We start from the raw sequence: 15,212 nt of genomic DNA, 5'->3' as shown, positions 1-15,212 counted from the left end.
CCGCTTTGAGCCTCCTTCGGGTAGGGGAAAGCGGCATCTAAGAACCAATTCTTCTTCTTCTTCAGTAATCTCAGGGCTCTCTCAGCTTCACCTCCCTCACAGGGTGTCTGTTGTGGGGAGAGGAAAGGGAAGGCGACTGTAAGCCACTTTGAGACTCCTTCGGGTAGAGAAAAGTGGCATATAAGAACCAATTCTTCTTCTTCTTCAGTAATCTCAGGGCTCTCTCAGCTTCACCTCCCTCACGGGGTGTCTGTTGTGGGGAGAGGAAAGGGAAGGCGACTGTAAGCCGCTTTGAGACTCCTTCGGGTAGAGAAAAGTGTCATATAAGAACCAATTCTTCTTCTTCTTCAGTAATCTCAGGGCTCTCTCAGCTTCACCTCCCTCACAGGGTGTCTGTTGTGGGGAGAGGAAAGGGAAGGCGACTGTAAGCCACTTTGAGACTCCTTCGGGTAGAGAAAAGTGGCATATAAGAACCAATTCTTCTTCTTCTTCAGTAATCTCAGGGCTCTCTCAGCTTCACCTCCCTCACAGGGTGTCTGTTGTGGGGAGAGGAAAGGGAAGGCGACCGTAAGCCGCTTTGAGACTCCTTCGGGTAGAGAAAAGTGTCATATAAGAATCAACTCTTCTTCTTCTAATACAGAAAGGATGTTTTCAGGTGGTTGCAACATGAGCATTCATACCTGAATAAGTGATGGGTGTGGCAGAGAAGTCCAAACTCATCATGTCTACCAGATTTGCTAAAAATGGAGTGGGTCATCTGGATGGGGAAATGGCTGGTAGATGATTAAATCAGGGAAGAAATCAGAGAAAGAACAGACGCAGGTGTGGAAAATGTAGCCGAAGGCTATCAGGGATATTAGCAACCTGCCAGAGACCATTATACCATTGTCTGAGACTTTACCAGGTGAAAGAGAGGTTGCTTGATCAGGCCCCCATTGCAATTAATTACGTTACTCTACAATAGTCAGAGAGCCTCTTGTGGCGCAGAGTGGTAAGGCAGCCTCCTGAAAGCTTTGCCCATGAGGTTGGGAGTTCGATCCCAGCAGCCGGCTCGAGGTTGACTCAGCCTTCCATCCTTCCGAGGTCGGTAAAATGAGTACCCAGCTTGCTGGGGGGTAAACGGTAATGACTGGGGAAGGCCCTGGCAAACCACCCCGTATTGAGTCTGCCAAGAAAACGCTGGAGGGCGTCACCCCAAGGGTCAGACATGACTCGGTGCTTGCACAGGGGATACCTTTACCTTTACCTTTACAATAGTCAGAGTCCTCTTGCTTGAGGTTGACATCTGACTTAGAGCAAGTATGGCTTACCTCTGGCACCCAAACCTGTCTGCGTAAGCTCCCTGGCTCAGCCACATTTAGCTAAGGCAGTGGTTCTCATCTTAAGGGTCAGGACCCCTTTGGGGGTCGAATGACCCTTTCACAGGGATTGTGGCAGGACCCTTCTCTCCGAAGAGGTCCCAAAGTGGCTGACATCACCCCTCTTCCATTTCATCCATACAACAACCTTGCGAGGTAGATCGAGACAGAGCGTTCGTCTGTCTGGAGCAGCGGAAAAGAGCGAGATCGGCATGGTGGGACCAGAGGCAGAACTGAACTGAGAAACCCCAGAAAAAAACCCAATTTCTACACAATCATGAACCATGGATCTTCATGCCATGGGTCAGTTTTGGTTCAATTTCTGTGAAAGAACACTGGCATAATTTTATGGTCGGGGGTCACCACAACATGAGGAACTGTATTAAAGGGTCGCGGCATCAGGAAGGTTGAGAACCACCGTGCTAAGGTGTAGCAGAATGAAGGGAGCTTGGCGTACAAGCTTCTGCCTTGCAGACAGACAGGGGTCCTGGGCTCCTAACCGCTGCCCATGCAAACTTCTAGTTTCTCGCTCAAAGTTATTATGCGCACTGTCTGGAGAATACTAACAGAAAAGTGGTCGGTAATTTCGCCGTTACTAGCAATCACCCTGAGTCAAATGTGGAATTTTTGCTCATACACTGTAAGCGAGAGAGGCAAAGGTGTGTATGTGGGGGGTGTTTTGTCTAGACCAGGGGTAGTCAAACTGCGGCCCTCCAGATGTCCATGGACTACAATCCCCATGAGCCCCTGCCAGCGAATTCGCTGGCAGGGGCTCATGGGGATTGTAGTCCATGGACATCTGGAGGGCTGCAGTTTGACTACCCCTGGTCTAGACCAAAGGCATCCAACGTGCTCAAGGTTAGGGGCTTTGTTCTACAGAGGAGGGCGTAGGAACAGAGTTTAAGTCAACAGAACCCATTTATTCCTTTGAAAAAGAGCCAAAGTCAACAGGCCCTGATGTAACGGCATCCCAAGTTCATGGGCAGGTTGTTGCAGCAGAAGTCTAGGGGGTCTCCTGCCCCACACACTGAGTGCTGATTCTGCTCTCTTTCCCCCATGTCTTCTCGGGTTATTTTTAAAAGGCATGGGCTTGACCTTGTGGGATGCATTAAAGCTTGAAACTTTGCAAGGGTTGAGCTCCCAGTCTTTCTCCCACTTGAATACCTGAAGCTGAGTTTATACTGAAGGTCAATACTCAGATTGCAAGGTCTTTAAAATAAGGGGCCTGTGGCTTATCCATCCCCTCTCTCCTCATTTCATATGACAGAAGACTCTGTCCGGCTTGTCGCGGGTAGCTTTCATTCCCTGTTTGAGAACTTCTGCCCATTGAAAGCACTTTCAATGTCCTTTGGCAGCTGGATTTTCTTGTGCGGAACGGGATAATCTACTTCTAAAGTGCATTGAAAGTGCATTATCCAATGTGTGCAAAATGGGCTCGGTAGCAAAAGCACTTTGAAAGTGCATTTTCTGACATGTGCAGGCTGGATGCCTCAGGCTAGCCTGCTCTCATCAGATCTCAACCGGATCGATTTTGGTTAGAACAGTGCTCCGCAACCTTCTTCAGGCTGCGGACCGCCGGCGGCCGGGTCGTGCATGCATGTTTGTGCCATGTGCATCCGCAAACGTGTGTGAACACGCATGTGGGAGTGCTGTGCATGCACGTTTGCGGCTGTGCATGGTGCAAATGCGCATGCGCAGTGAGGCCCTATGGAGGCAGGGAGCCGCGGCCCAGTGCCAGGGCCATCACGGCCCGGCACCGGGTCGCGGCCCTGTGGTTGGGGACCACCGGGTTAGAACCTGGGATGGGAGTCCTGACATTGCAATATGCAGAATTGCACTTGGAACATGCTTTGAGATACAAGGCAGGGTTAGGATAGGAAAAGCACACAGAATCCTATATGGATTTAGGCACACAGATTGTTGAGAGGTAGGAAGTTCAGGGTCACTACAGAGAGGCAGGCAAATCCCCTCTGAACATCTATTGCCCCATAGATTGGCTGCACCTTGAGAGCATTTCCACCACCACAAGAATCTCTACACCTTTTGATTAATAGTGGAATTGCTGTTTTAAGTACTTTCCCAATGGTTTAACAAATAGCATAGAATCATAGAGTTGGAAGGGACCTCCTGGGTCATCTAGTCCAACTCCCTGCACCATGCAGGACACTCACATCCACTGTCACCTGCCACCCCCTTGAATCTTCACAGAATCAGCATCTCCATCAGATGGCTATCCAACCTCTGTTTAAAAATTTCCAGGCACAGGGAAATGACAGGGAGCACATTGCATGGAGCCTTGGTACTCAATGTGCGTGCAATCAGCGGCATGTGCTATAGGACAAGATGCATTCACCCATCTGCTCAGAGGTTTAACTTCTAGACGCCCTGGGAAGGGAGTTGAGTCCTGAAGAAATACGTTGCTAACAAAATTTGCGGCAGGCATTTCCAAAACAAAGATTATTATTATTAAAAGAGATACAAAACAGGAACAATGGGGACTGATATCAGAAAACAGAGTATACCTCATGAAACTAGAAACCCATGAACTATCTGAAGACATAGTTTGGGATTCTAAGCTCAGCAATGTCACCTCTAATTGAAAAGTATCAGTGGAAGTTTCCTGAAAGGCATCTGGATGTGCACCAAGGTGAACGAGCTCCAGAATTCAGCCTGCTACGTTAGTCATTCCAGCTCTGGGACTCTTTATTTCAGAGTTTGCTCCAAACGTTCTCGGTGAACCCTGGTGAGCAAACGGACAAAGAGCCAATTTTGTCTCTTATCTTATCACGTTACCCCTGGTGACAGTTTAACTCACAACTCAGGCAAACTTCACGTATATTGGTGAAAGTAGCCTGGATTTTTCCAGCATGATTTGAGTGATATCGATTGGCCGTGAGTGAGGACCTGATCCGGAGACACTGTTTGTCCTTACACTAGGAACATTTCAAGAAGGGACAAAACTTGGCATTCCTGTCCCTCCGCAGGAACTGCTTAGGCCATGTTCACGTGGACGGTTACTTAATACACAGGGGGAGCCATGGCTCAGGGGTAAAACATGTGCTTTGCATGCAGAAGGCCCCAGGTTCGATTCCCAGCATCTCTATTTGAAAGGATCTGGTGGCAGCTGTTGGAGAAAAAAAGTTGGTTTTTATACCCTGCTTTTCTCTACCCGAAGGAGTATCAAAATCGCTTACAAACAGGGACCCTATATTGTAGATGGGCCTGAGAGAGCCCTGATGTTACTGAAGAAGAAGAAGACTTAGTTCTTATATGCCACTTTTCTCTATGGAAGCCCTAACTTCTCTAGGCAGAGATTTTCCTCTTGGATTTGTTCCCCTTCCTCTGTTGTCTCCAATACTCTCCCACCCCTTTGTTGAAGACAAGAGTCCCACCCCCTTGTTCAAATAAAGAGTCTCCTGCTGTGCTTGGCTCCCCCCCCCCGAGCTTCCCCAATCAAGTGCAAAACACTTTCTGTTTCAATTTGGGGGGGGGGGGGATAGAGAAAGACCCGAGTTGAAATCGATCAGAATTCAGCAGGCTCCAAAACGGAATAAACAAAGTAAGTGCAGAATCAGCCCTGGAGAGATATGGATCTCCAGAGAAGGCCATGTGAAGTGAGGGAGAGGACAAAGTGAGAGAGGGAGAGGAGGAGTCAGGGGGCAGCTCCCAGGTTAAGACAAAGAGAGGCATCCCATTCAAGGAGATAACTCCTATGCACACTTAGAATGATTTATTTTATTTATTTATTTATTATATTTATATACCGCCCTCTCCGGGGGCTCAGAGCGGTATATAAATATAATATTTTAGATAGATAGATAGATAGATAGATAGATAGATAGATAGATAGATAGATAGATAGATAGATAGATAGATAGATAGATAGATAGATAGATAGATAGATAGATAGAGATAAAAATATAATATATATATGTAGTAGCTGTGTAGCTCACGCTAGTAGTATGACACAAGTTCCTGTATGCTTAACACTTTCAGAAATCAATAACCATTGAACATTGTTGCTTCATTCAGTGTAAATGGAAGGAACCTGGATTGTTTTTTTTCCCCCACTGGCTCAAAGGTGTCTGTTTGACAGCTAGGCTCCATTACTAGGTACACAACAGCTATTTGAATACACTTCTGTGGATCTAGCTGATTTAATTTAAAAGGAAGGGAGCCCTTGTGCTATCCCTTTCTAAAATGAAATTAATGCCAAAGGGATCCGGGTCTGCAAAAGGGCGGGTGGGCAAGTTATGCACGCTGCTGCCGTGATCATATTTGTCATTTTAAATGGCAAACAAATCAAATTCAAATTGTAATAAGCATATGGCCCGTGTTGTCCTCCTGGAAAACAAATTATTTTGGTAAGTTTTATCATTGCCGTGCAATGCCCCAGTTTTTATGTTGCCATTTGGGGATTTTTTTTCCTTTTTCCGGTTCTTGGCAATTGTTATTTTGGCGGGCATCGATACTTTCTAGACCATTCCTATGTCTACAGTATTTCTCATCGCTGGGTAAGTTTCCGAGCAAAACTACCACCAGGCGTCTAATGCTATTGAGTATGCATTAAAAAATTGGTCTTAATATGATTACATTTCCAGTAATGTGCCTTGCTGAAGGTGTAATCACATTAAGGCACATTTTATGCATACTTTTGGAATGATGAGATTTCAACAAAAGGATAGGAATACAATTGGAGAAATGACAGGGTACTCGATAGCATGGGACTCCTAGGAATGCCGGACCAAGTCTTTGGTGCTGACGTTTACAGGTACGTTTGTACACATTTGCACAATTGTTCTTGTGAGCACAAACTTCTAGGAATTCATGGTCTCCTTTTGCTTGGCAGAGTTTAAATCTGCAAACACAGAAGAAGAAGAGTTGGTTCTTATATGCTGCTTTCCCCTACCCGAAGGAGGCTCAAAGCGGCTTCCAATCGCCTTCCCTTTCCTCTCCCCACAACAGACACCCTGTGAGGTGGGTGAGGCTGAGAGAGCCCTGATATCACTGCTTGTTCAGAACAGTTTTATCAGTGCTGTGGCAAGTCTAAGGTCACCCAGCTGGTTGCATGTGGAGGAGCGCAGAATCGAACCCGGCATGCCAGATTAGAAGTCCACACTCCTAACCACTACACCAAACTGGCTTAACCACTACACCAAACAGCAGAGCACCAGGATACTTAAAAGAATAAAATAGTTTAGAAGAGAAACAATTTTGTGTAGAAAGAGACATTTTGGGCATCCCAGTTGAAGAGGGATGTAGACAAACTGGAGCGTGTCCAGAGGAGGGCAACAAAGATGGCGAGAGGTTTGGAGACCAAGATGTATGAGGAAAGGTTGGGGGAGCTTGGTCTGTTTAGCCTGGAGAATATTGAGAGGGGATCTGATAACCATCTTCAAGTATTTAAAAGGCTGCCATGTAGAGGATGGGGCAGAGTTGTTCTCTCTTGCCCCGGAGGGACGGACCAGAACCAATGGGATGAGATTAATGCAAAAGAAATTCTGCCTAAACATCTGGAAGAAGTTCCTGATTAAGCTGCCCTGAGCCATATTGGTGTACTGGTTAAGAGCAGCTTCTAATATGGTGAGATGAATTTGATTCCCCACTCCTCCACATGCAGCCAGCTGAGTGAACTTGGGCTTGTCACAGCCCTGATAGTGCTATTCTGACCAGCAGTAATATCAGGGCTCTCTCAGCCCCACCTCCCTCACAGGGTGTCTGTGATGGGGAGAGGAAAGGGAAGGTGATTGCGTGCCATTTTGAGACTCCATCCGGAAGTGCAGCATATAAAACCAATTCTTCTTCTTCTATATAAATTTAATAAATATAATAATAATAATCGTGGGTATTTAAGTTGGTCAATGAAGAAAGCCAACAGGAGGAAAGTATATTCCTTTGCAATGTGCTGTTGGAGGAGAATTTTACAGAACCAGTGGACCTTCAAATAAGACAAATCTGTCCCTTCAAGGTCAAATCTAGCCTGAACTCCCCCTAGAAGCTAAAATGGCTAACCTGAGGCTAACCTGAGAAGATGAGAGTCACCGAGAGGGACAAGAACGCTAGGAAAAAGATGAAAGGCGGCAGGAGATGGGTCGAATAAGTCAAGGAAGCCATGGCCCTCCATTTGCAAGTCTTGAGCAAGGCTGAGCAACAGAATTAATTCATTAGTGCATAGGTTCACTATCAGTTGGAAGGGAGGTGACAGCACTTAACACAAGGAGGGGCTCAAAAGCCATTATGAAAACACACACGATTTAGTAAGCTGCAGTACTGATTTTCCAGCAGAAGGTGGTGCTAGTGCTATTCTACTTTGTTACCGGTAAGGCTCCTGAAAACTCCAAGACCAAATAACTTAAAAACACACACAAATGTTCCAGTTCTGTAAGCGTCTGCTTGCTGCCAATTTGTACAGCAGTGCGTTCTTCTTGCCCTTACAGCGAATTCGGCCACACAGTCACAACCCTGAGAGTCCTCCGGGAATAGCCGCAATCTTGATTCCCTCCCCCACATTGCCACACCAGCTGAAAAAGGCGAGTAGAAGAAAGCCAATTGTGAACACAGGGAATGTTAACTTTGAATCTTAGAGCTGTTTGCACACTGTAATCAAATAATCTCTCTGGCTCATGAGGCCAAGGAGAAGCACTCAGAGGCCCACCTGCCCAGTTAGAACGAATGAAACCGGTGTGCTATAGGAACCTGAGAGCACTGTGGGATACATTTTGAATTCCTTGTCATAGTTTACTTTCTGAAACCCCGTGGCACTCTTGCTTTCCCCCACTTTCCCCTTAACTGATCTTTGTCGCCTGGGGATGAGACGTCATTTAGAAGAAAAAGAAGGAGGCTCAAAGCGGCTTACATTCGCCTTCCCTTTCCTCTCCCCACAACAAACACCCTGTGAGGGAGGGGAGGCTGAGAGAGCCCTGAGATTACTGAAGAAGAAGAAGAGTTGGTTCTTATATGCCGCTTTTCTCTACCAGAAGGAGTCTCAAATCTGCCTTCATTCGTCTTCCCTTCCTCTCCCCACAACAGACACCCTGTGAGGGAGGTGAGGCTGAGAGAGCCCTGATATTTCTGAAGAAGAAGAGTTGGTTCTTATATGCCGCTTTCCTCTACTCGAAGGAGTCTCAAAGAGGCTTACATTCGCTTTCTCTTTCCTCTCCCCACAACAGACACCCTGTGAGGGAGGTGAGGCTGAGAGAGCCCTGATATTACTGAAGGAGAAGAGTTGGTTCTTATATGCCGCTTTTCTCTACCCGAAGGAGTCTCAAAGTGGCTTACAGTCGCCTTCCCTTTCCTCTCCCCACAACAGACACCCTGTGGGGTGGGTGAGGCTGAGAGAGCCCTGATATCACTGCTCGGTCAGAACAGTTTTATCAGTGCCGTGGTGAGCCCAAGGTCACCCAGCTGGCTGCATGTGGGGGAGTGCAGAATTGAACCCGGCATGCCAGATTAGAAGTCCACACTCCTAACCACTACACCAAACAGAAGTTCCTGACAGTTTGAGCGGTTTCTCAGTGGAGCAGGCTTCCTCGGGAGATGGTGGGTTCTCCCTCTTTGGAGATTTTTAAACAGAGTCCGGAGAGCCATCTGACAGGGAGGCTGATTCTGTGAAGGTGGTGGTCCCTTCCAACTCTATCATTCCAAATATTATAGGCACTAAATCCACAATCCTACTTTAAGCCAGAGGAAAAAGGCCACAGCAGAACCAGAGTTTGACCCGGATCTCTGCACGTGGGCAAGACAACTGGTCAATTTGGCTTACAATTGTAGGTGAGGAACTCCTTCTGAGGTGCGTTAAGAAGCTGATGAAGAGGTTTGGTCCTCCCACTCTGTCCTGCGGTCACAGGGTGTTCCTCTGACGCCAGGGCCATGGTCACTGATGGAAGAGGTCCTTGGGTCAGCAGAAGTCGCCATATTCTGAACAAACATGCGCAAGAAATTTACAGGCCGGCTAGGGACAGGCCAACACTTGCAAACGCCTGGATTCTGCCTCAGATGTGCATTTTTAAAAAGGGAATCCATGGTGTCTTTTGCTCTGTGCTGTCTCAGAGCCGACCCAAGCCTCCATGCAACACATCAAGGCACTGCCCTCTTTGATGGATTAACTATATAGATTTAACCTCGGTCAGGAGAAAACAAGCCGGCCGAATCTGCAATTCGACAAGAGTTCCCAAAAGCCGTCGGGGCATGAAGCAACCTGCAAGGATTACCTCCGCGTCTTCTCCTGGATCAAAGCAATCCGCATGAACCTGTGGTTTCTGTTTATCTCCTGTGAAGCACCCGCCTCATAATCTCCTGTGACATTTTCGCTCTGCCTGCTTTAGGAAGAATTCGGTTTTCAGGAAGGTGGCAAACCCCCTTGACCTCGTTTTTGGGAGCAGCGTCCAGCGGGGGGCTTTGCTATAAATAGGAGTGAAACTCCCATCGCCTGGACCCACCTTTCTACCCCACGACGAAACTGGCTTGGTCGTGATCAAGAACAGACGCAGCGCTGACTGACGCTGAACCCACACAGGAAAGGTCCGTTCGTTTAGCGGATAATTAAGACGCTAATGGAATCCAGGTCGGGAAGCATTTAGCTGAAGCTGAGGAGGAATTAACTCGGGATTCTGACCTCTCGATATGGAAAAACAAGCACAAAACACATGTAGTACTGCTGGTTAAGGCCAACCAAACTGATGCAAGACGTCAGGGGGGGATTCTGTATGGCAGGGGTAGTCAACCTGTGGTCCTCCAGATGTCAATGGACTACAATCCCCATGAGCCCCTGCCAGCGTTCGCTGGCAGGGGCTCATGGGAATTGTAGTCCATGGACATCTGGAGGACCACAGGTTGACTACCCCTGCTGTATGGTATCGTGGTTTCAGAGTGCTGGCCTTTAATCTGAAGAACTCAGTTGGATTCCCCTGTCCTTCACATCAAGCCTGCTGGGTGACCTTGGGCTAGTCACAGTTCTCTCAGGACTCTCTCCATCCAACTCGCCTCACAAGGTGTCTGTTGTAGCGTAGCCAGTGGGGTATAGTAGTCCCCGGCTCCAGGGAAGCAAGACTGGCCTCAACCAGGGCTAGGGACCTTTTTGGTTCTGTCCCCGGCCTGGTGGAATGAGCTCCCTGGGTGAGCTGCAGGCCCTGAGAGCTTCCGGCCTTTCGCAGGGACTGCAAAATGGAGCTCTTCTGCCAGGTCTATGGTTGAGGCCGGGATAGTGAGGAAGATCACCGCAGCTAGTCTTATGATCTGACCCCTCTTTCCATCCCTCCAGAGATAAAGGTGGGGAATGGGGGAGTTTCTTTGGACCAATTTCTACCATGTTGTTTGGGTTTTACTGTATTTGTTGTCCATTTTAATGGGGTTTTACTGGGGTTTTTATTGGATGTTTGTAACCCACCACGAGCCAGTCTCGGGGGCGCCAGGAAATAAATCAAACCAATCAATCAACCGTGGTGACCTCTAATCGGGAGAATCAGATCTGATCCCTCCGTCCCTCCCATGGAGTCTGCTGGGCCAGGCACAGTTCTTGAGTCCATGGTCCCCTTTCAGATGAACAAAATTTTATTCAGGCTGTAGGCTTCCACGTGCACAGCACATTTCCTCAAAGACAATGAAACGGGAATCATGTCCACATATAGAGGCAGAGGGTGGGCCATGCGTCAGTACACAGCACCATGAAAATATTCAACAGATTCAAGGGCCTTAACAGGAATAACAAGCTAAGTTTATAAGGTGAATCATTTGTTTGGGTCCAACTCCGGAGGAAAAAACATAGCAAAGGAAATAAAAATGTCAAGATGAGAGACTAATGGACAGATGCATTCCCAAATGCGGAAGGGTGAGCATCATTAACAATGTTTCCCATGTGCGGTGTCTCTGTGCCTCCTCCCGCATTATGCGCCATGCTCCCAGGGAGAGGAATAGAAAGGTAGGTAGAACACTTAAAAATAAATAACACTCGCACCAAAGAAACTCGCAGTTGAGCTGAGTTGCAATATTCCTTGCGTGGATCAGATCGTCTGGCACCTGCCAAGCCGATGGAACTGGAGCCACCCCAGTGGGTAGGCAGCTTCTCAAAGAGTCCGGAGGGAGATTTAGATAGCGAAGAACTGAATGTCAAGATAAACAACCTTGTCAGGAGCAAATAAATAACTTTTATGATTCTTACAACAGTTCCTTAAAAAAAAAAATCAACAAATAACAGCTGGATTGGCAAGGCTGACTGCATTTAAAAAATAAAATAGATACGGCACAGCACGTTCGTCCAAAGGATAACGCGAGCCTGCTAGCTCCTGAGTTATCGCAAAAAACAATGAAGGGTTTATGCCCCTGGTAATGTTGCGTTCCTGACAGCTATCTTTGGAGGGAAAAAATTATTCTCTCTCTGGAGGAATCCAATGGATAGATTCAGGCTTGTGTTGATTTACTAGTTTCATTCATCGTTTGGAAGGAATAAAGGCCCTCCACTGGCTTTTTCCTAAGCTCTGCTCCTCAGTCTAATGTGGGCAAAAAAGAGGGATATTTATTATCTACTTGATTGTCAAACACGTACTTCGCGGCTGGCTAGAAATAGTTCTCCCAGAGGCAGCATATTTTTTTACTTTTTAATCAACTGTCTGACATTCTGTTTTAAAAAGGAAGCCTTGAAGGGTGAGGGGAACTCCAAATTTTGGGGCCCAGCTATCCGGGCGGTGAGAATGAAACAGATTTGACCAGAGTCCTTTTCAGTTGTTATGGGTGGCTCTCCTCCCATGCATATCAGGCTGCCCGTAGGGGGTTGGGAGGGGGTAGGGGGTAGGATTGCCAACTCTAGGTTGGGTAACTCATAGAGATTTGGGGAAGGAGCCTGGGGGGTGTGGGCAGGGACCACAGCGGAGTGCAGTGCCATAGAGACTGTGGTGCCTGTAGTCCTGCCGAGGTCCGGGGCAGGTTCATAATCCTGAACAGGGGTAGTCAACCTGTGGTCCTCCAGATGTCCATGGATTACAATTCCCATGAGCCCCTGCCAGCAAACGCTGGCAGGGGCTCATGGGAATTGTAGTCCATGGACATCTGGAGGACCACAGGTTGACTACCCCTGACCCTGAGAATGCAATTGGCCAGCTTGTAGTCAGATCTTGTCTGCCAGAGCCAGTCAGTTCAAAGTGAAGCTGACCTATAGTGCCTGCTGGCAGGAAGATCTTTTGTTCTGAATTTGTATATAAGTTGAGGTTGTTGGTGGGTTCAGTTTTAGTTCAGTGGCTTCTCGTACCATTATGTTGGGGACACAATAAAGAGGAGAAATTAACTCCCCGTCTCCTAGGTGTAGTCTACACGGGGCTTTTGACCCAGTCTCAGTTCGAGTGAATCCCTGCTGTCTACACTGACTTTGATTTGCATTTTGATTTTGAGCACTTTAAATTTTCCCTCTCCAACAGGCATGACTGATTTGTGGTGACCCTACCTTTTCCCCTGGAGTGGATATAAGCCTCAATATTTCAAAAACCGCCATGAGTAAATGTGCAGGTCTCTGCTTTTTGTGAATTAACTCGTTGCCTTGTGCCTCCAACACTGTAGCCAAAGCAGTCTTCCCTGATTGGCCAGGGAGTCAATCCTGGTCTTCCTGGTTCCCAGTTGCAAGGCTTGTCTTAAAGTGACTGCACTCCAGAAGCCCTAACTTCACTCAGCAGAGATTTGCCTCTTAGATTTATTCCTCCTCCTCTGCTGTCTCCATTTCTCTCCCCCCACTCCCCGTTCAAGAAAAGTAAGAAAGAGACTCCTGCTGCACTTGGCTCCCCTCCCCACTCTAAGCTTCCCCAATCCAGTGCAGAACACTTTCTGTTTCAAATGGGGGGGGGGATACAGGAAGAGCCAAGTTCAAGTCAATCAGAATTCAGCAGGATCCACAATGGAATAAATAAAGTAAGTGCACATTCAGCCTAGGTCTCTGAACCCATGGACCTATCACTGCTCAGGTAATGCTGGCTGTTAAGAAGATGGAGTGGAACTGGTGCAGAAATGTTCCATGTATCTATTGGCTTATCTGCATTATTATTCCCCTCACTGGTAAGTTTCTTCATTTCTCCCCCCTGATTTGCATGAGTTTTGCTCCCTCTAGTGGCCAATTAAGTATCTCACAGGTTTATGGCTAGATTTTTACGTTGGACACAAATCTATACTGTATTGAATTGACCACTAGAGGGAGCCAGGCACTCATGGAACAGTCCCCCTTCTCTCGTAGAAACAGGCTCTTAAAAGTGAGGACGGTGAACATGCAAAAAAGCCCACTGGAAAACCACTTGGCTTATTTTTTTTATAAGTGCAGTGGTAATAGCAATGGGTCATTGTCATGTCTGAATTGGGACCGAGGAGCATGGCACGAGGCACTATAATGCATCAAGCAAAACAAACCGTAACGGCTTCTGGAGCTCATTCTTATCATGTGAGGCGAGATCTCCGAGTACTGCTTGACACATGAAATCAAAAGCAGGGAAACAAGATGTACTTTTTCATCTTCTCCCCTCTCCAGATGATACACAAGCTGGCTGCCTTTCAGCCTACGTACAGGCATGAAGTTTAACTCCTGGTGGATGTCAGCATCGGAGGGCTCGATGCTCGCTAGGAACATAAAGAGAAACAGGGTATTAAAGATGAGCGACTGTTTTGACGTGCTCTGACAATCCTTTCCATCTTGCATCATCATCATCATCATCTTCCCTGCTTGTTTCCTTCAAAGAGGATATTTTTACCTGGATTAAAAAAAAAAAATAACTGAGGCCTGATACTTCCATTAGACTCTCCGCCGAGGGTATCCATCATTTTACCATCTGAGATGCAGCTCCTTATGCTGGAGGTTCCATTGCTGTAGTTGCAGAGAAAGAACCAAGAGTTCATATAACACTTGGCTGTTTCTAGTTGCTCCTCTGGCAGAGAGGGATGGGGCAGAATGGAAGGCCAAGCAGCAGAAGCGGAAAGACGCAAGCAGCAGAAGCGGAAATGCAGCTGAACTTCTGGTCAGCCTTTGAATTTTGCCTTCCTTGCCAGAACATCTCCAAAACGTTCTTTTTGCAGGCTGCTTTTCATAGATGGGGAGACGATCATGAAGGTTTTCACTGGCTTGCCATGATCTCTTTTCAAACTGGGTCATCTGATCAACTTCGACTCGGCAGGTCTACTCCTGGGAAATGTCTGAAGTCGTTTACTTGGTGGAGCTATCAAATTAAAATTTTAAATAAGCCACAGACAAAAGACACGTCTAAAAGAAAATCATTGTATTGTTGTTAGATTCAAGTGGGTCGCCGTGTTGTTCTGAAGCAGCAGAACAAATTTAGAGTCTAGGAGCACCATGAAGGCTGACAAAGTTTTATTCAAGGCAAGAGCTTTCATGTGCATGCACACTTCAATCTCTCCTTGTGTCCTGATAGAATTATAGAATCATAGAGTTGGAAGGGGCCATACAGGCCATCTAGTCCAACCCCCTGATCAACGCAGGATCAGCCCAAAGCATCCTAAAGCATCCAAGAAAAGTGTGTATCCAACCTTTGCTTGAAGACTGCCAGTGAGGGGGAGCTCACCAACTCCTTAGTCAGCCTATTCCACTGCTGAACTACCCTGACTGTGAGAAATTGGTTCGGTTCCTGCTCCTTTGAACACTCTTCCTCCCTGATCGCCGACAGTACCGCAGTCAGCTATACTGTTAGAATTATCTCTCTCCACTCTTCTTTACGTTTCCTCTCTTCCCAATAAAAATATTTATTCTTTGAGCAGCCAGTGCTCCCCTCCTCCTTTTCATCTTTAAACTCTGTCAACTTTTAACGTGCATTTCAAACTGTAACCTTGGTAGTGGAAAGTGCCGTCAAAATTGCAGCTGATTGATGGTGATCCCAT

This window comes from Paroedura picta, chromosome 8, assembly GCF_049243985.1.
Source record: "Paroedura picta isolate Pp20150507F chromosome 8, Ppicta_v3.0, whole genome shotgun sequence".
Taxonomy (NCBI): domain Eukaryota; kingdom Metazoa; phylum Chordata; class Lepidosauria; order Squamata; family Gekkonidae; genus Paroedura; species Paroedura picta.
This window is presented reverse-complemented; position numbering follows the sequence as displayed.